The 2,930-nt window shown below is 36.4% G+C and overlaps 1 pseudogene; it reads right to left on the bottom strand.

The window, feature by feature from the left end:
* Nucleotides 1–295: 295 nt before the first annotated feature.
* LOC132658948 (heat shock transcription factor, Y-linked-like) lies at nucleotides 296–2,675 on the bottom strand (annotated as a pseudogene).
* Between the last annotated feature and the right edge of the window lie 255 nt (nucleotides 2,676–2,930).

Genomic DNA, 2,930 nt, shown 5'->3' with positions numbered 1-2,930 from the left:
ATCTCTCCCTTCTTCACCCATACTATCCTAATTTAGGAACCTCTTCATTTCAGCAAGGATGATTTCAGGAATCACTTTACATCCGTTACCTCTTTTCCCTTTGTTCTCATTTTTTTTTCTTACAAATATTATATCAGGTGTCATTTACCTAGGATGCATAATGAATGTTTTCTTAAACTGAAGAGTTTATAAATCCGTGCAGTAAAATAGCCAAACATTGAACTAAAGTCTCATTTTACTCGTTTTTTTGAAATTAGAAAATAAAACTTTGAAGGTGAACATGAAAATTTATTGTTCAAATACAGGAATTATAGGTATTTATTGAAATCTCTGAACATAAATTTCCATCTTCTTTAGGCTCCATGATCTGACATGTATTTGATAGGTCATTTTCAATTAGCATGGTTTCCATATAATGGTGATTATTGATGAGTTTACTTGAAAGAGAAGAGGCAGATGTATAAGCGACTGTTGGCACTGAGAACCAGGAGTTGTCTCTCTCTTGCAAGTTAGGAAAAGGACTGTCATGAGCTAACATATCACTCTGCCTGACTAAAAATTTAGAAGGTTCCAACATCGGTCCAGAATAACTGTTCTGTACTGGAAATATGATGCAGTTCTGAGAATAGATGTAGTTGTAGTAACAAAATCCTCAATGTGGCCATTTACTTGAGTATAGCTGCTATGTGAGTGCCAATTATAAATGCTTAACTTTTTTAAAACAGCAGGTTGATCTACCACAATCTGGTCTGTGTGTCTAACTGATATTGCTGATGGGGTAGATCAGTCACAGGGATATAGGACACTAGTATTAGCGACTATCTGACTGGTATGAGGCTTTTGTATGAAAGGCACACTTAAACTTGTGGAGGCTGAAAATGTGCTCTCTCCACGAGTTTCTGAGTTAAGATCATCTTTGTTGACATTCTCTTTAACATGCTTTATTTTGGGGCACTCCAAAATCACTGCAGATGGTTATTGCAGCCATGAAATTTAAAGATGCTTACTCCTTGGAAGAAAAGTTATGACCAACCTAGATGGCATATTCAAAAGCAGAGACATTACTTTGCCAAAAATGTCCAACTAGTCAAGGCTATGGTGTTTTCAGTGGTCAACCTAGATAGCATATTCAAAAGCAGAGACATTACTTTGCCAACAAAGGTCTGACTAGTCAAGGTTATGGTTTTTCCAGTGGTCATGTATGGATAGTTTGACTGTGAAGAAAGCTGAGCACTGAAAAGTTGATGCTTTTGAACTGTGGTGTTGGAAAAGACTCTTGAGAGTCCCTTGGACTGCAAGGAGATCCAACCAGTCCATTCTGAAGGAAGTCAGCTCTGGGATTTCTTTGGAGGGAATGAAGCTGAAGCTGAAACTCCAGTGCTTTGGCCAGCTCATGCGAAGAGTAGACTCATTGGATAGTACTCTGATGGTGGGAGGGATTAGGAGCAGGAGGAGAAGGGTACGACAGAGGATGAGATGGCTGGATGTCATCGCTGTCTCGATGGATGTGAGTCTGAGTGAACTCCAGGAGTTGATGATGGACAGAGAGGCCTGGCGTGCTGCGATTTATGGGGTCGCAAAGAGTCGGACACGACTGAGCAACTGAACTCTGCTGTACTGTTATCTTGAACTAATGAAGATATTGGAGATACAATATTAATCCCAACTCTTCTTTCCATTCTTACTAAAAGTTGGGGATGGCCTCTTTTGAAATTTGGATTATAGTAAGTCTATAATTAAAATCAAAGTATCAAATAATTTAGTTTCTTTATAAACCAAGGTAAAATTGACAATGTTAAATTATGAAAATGTATTTCTTTAAAGAAACCATTAAATAACATCAAATAAAACACCTCCATTTGTAGTTTTAACAGGTAACACGTTAGAAACAAGAATGCTCCTCAACTAAAAATATGTTTCATACATAGAGTAAATATCACTTTAAGTAGCTTCAGGGCTTGTAGCTGGTTTCTAGTTACTAAGAAAGTTTGTTTAACATCCAATATTCTAAACTCCAGTTGTTCTCAACTTCAAAAAATAAAACTTTTTCAACAATTTGTTATCTCAAGATTAAATTCTGTTTTAGCTACATATGGGAACATGCTTTCTAGGTCACATGATTTAATCTTACATATTGCCAATAAGTGAAAATATTGGAATACCTTACTCAAAAGAGAAATGTATTTTTCCTTCTTTCAGATAGACAGGTAGTGAAGCAGGTTTTTGAAAAGTTTGTCACTTTTTACTAAATCCATAAAGGTTAAGCTGTCGAATTAAACATTTCATACTCTTGGTTTCAAGTATTCTGAAAAGTGATTTCTTTCCAAGGCTTCTTTCTTAAAAAGTTCTTCATTGATCACTACACATGTGCCTCTCTCATCCAGCCAAATAGATTCAAGTTGATCACTTTCAACTATATTCCAAAGTTTTTGTGGAAATGTGAGTGAAAGAAAATCATTCACCTCATCTGTTTCAGAGACAGAGTATGTGCAGCGTGGACTTTTGATCACAAGATCCTAAGACAAAACCTGAAAAGCATATTCTTCAATCATAGATCTCAAAACCGAGTTCCCAGTAAGCGTATAATCATACAAAGAAGATGTAATGGAGGTTTCTGAACAAGTGGATTCATTTTTAGACGGCCCATCTTGAATTTCTGGAGAAATATGTGCCATCTCAGAGAAAATCTTTATTCAGATATTTTCTCATTTGTCTGATTTTATACACTGCAACTTCAAATGCTGCTTGTCTGGCCTACAGAGATAAACTCTCTAGATCGTCACAGAGGACTTCAAAGTCAAAAAACTGTGACATCAAAAACCACTAGTCTCCTAGCAATCCAAGATTAGCTGTGACATCACAAAGTCACTGGTCTCCCAACAATTGAAGGGTAATGTTCAACAAGTATTTACTTCAGCATCAACTTAAAA

This window comes from Ovis aries, chromosome Y (genome assembly GCF_016772045.2).
Source record: "Ovis aries strain OAR_USU_Benz2616 breed Rambouillet chromosome Y, ARS-UI_Ramb_v3.0, whole genome shotgun sequence".
Classification (NCBI taxonomy): domain Eukaryota; kingdom Metazoa; phylum Chordata; class Mammalia; order Artiodactyla; family Bovidae; genus Ovis; species Ovis aries.
Note: the sequence above shows the minus strand (reverse complement) of the source record. Positions and strands in the feature narration are given on the sequence as shown.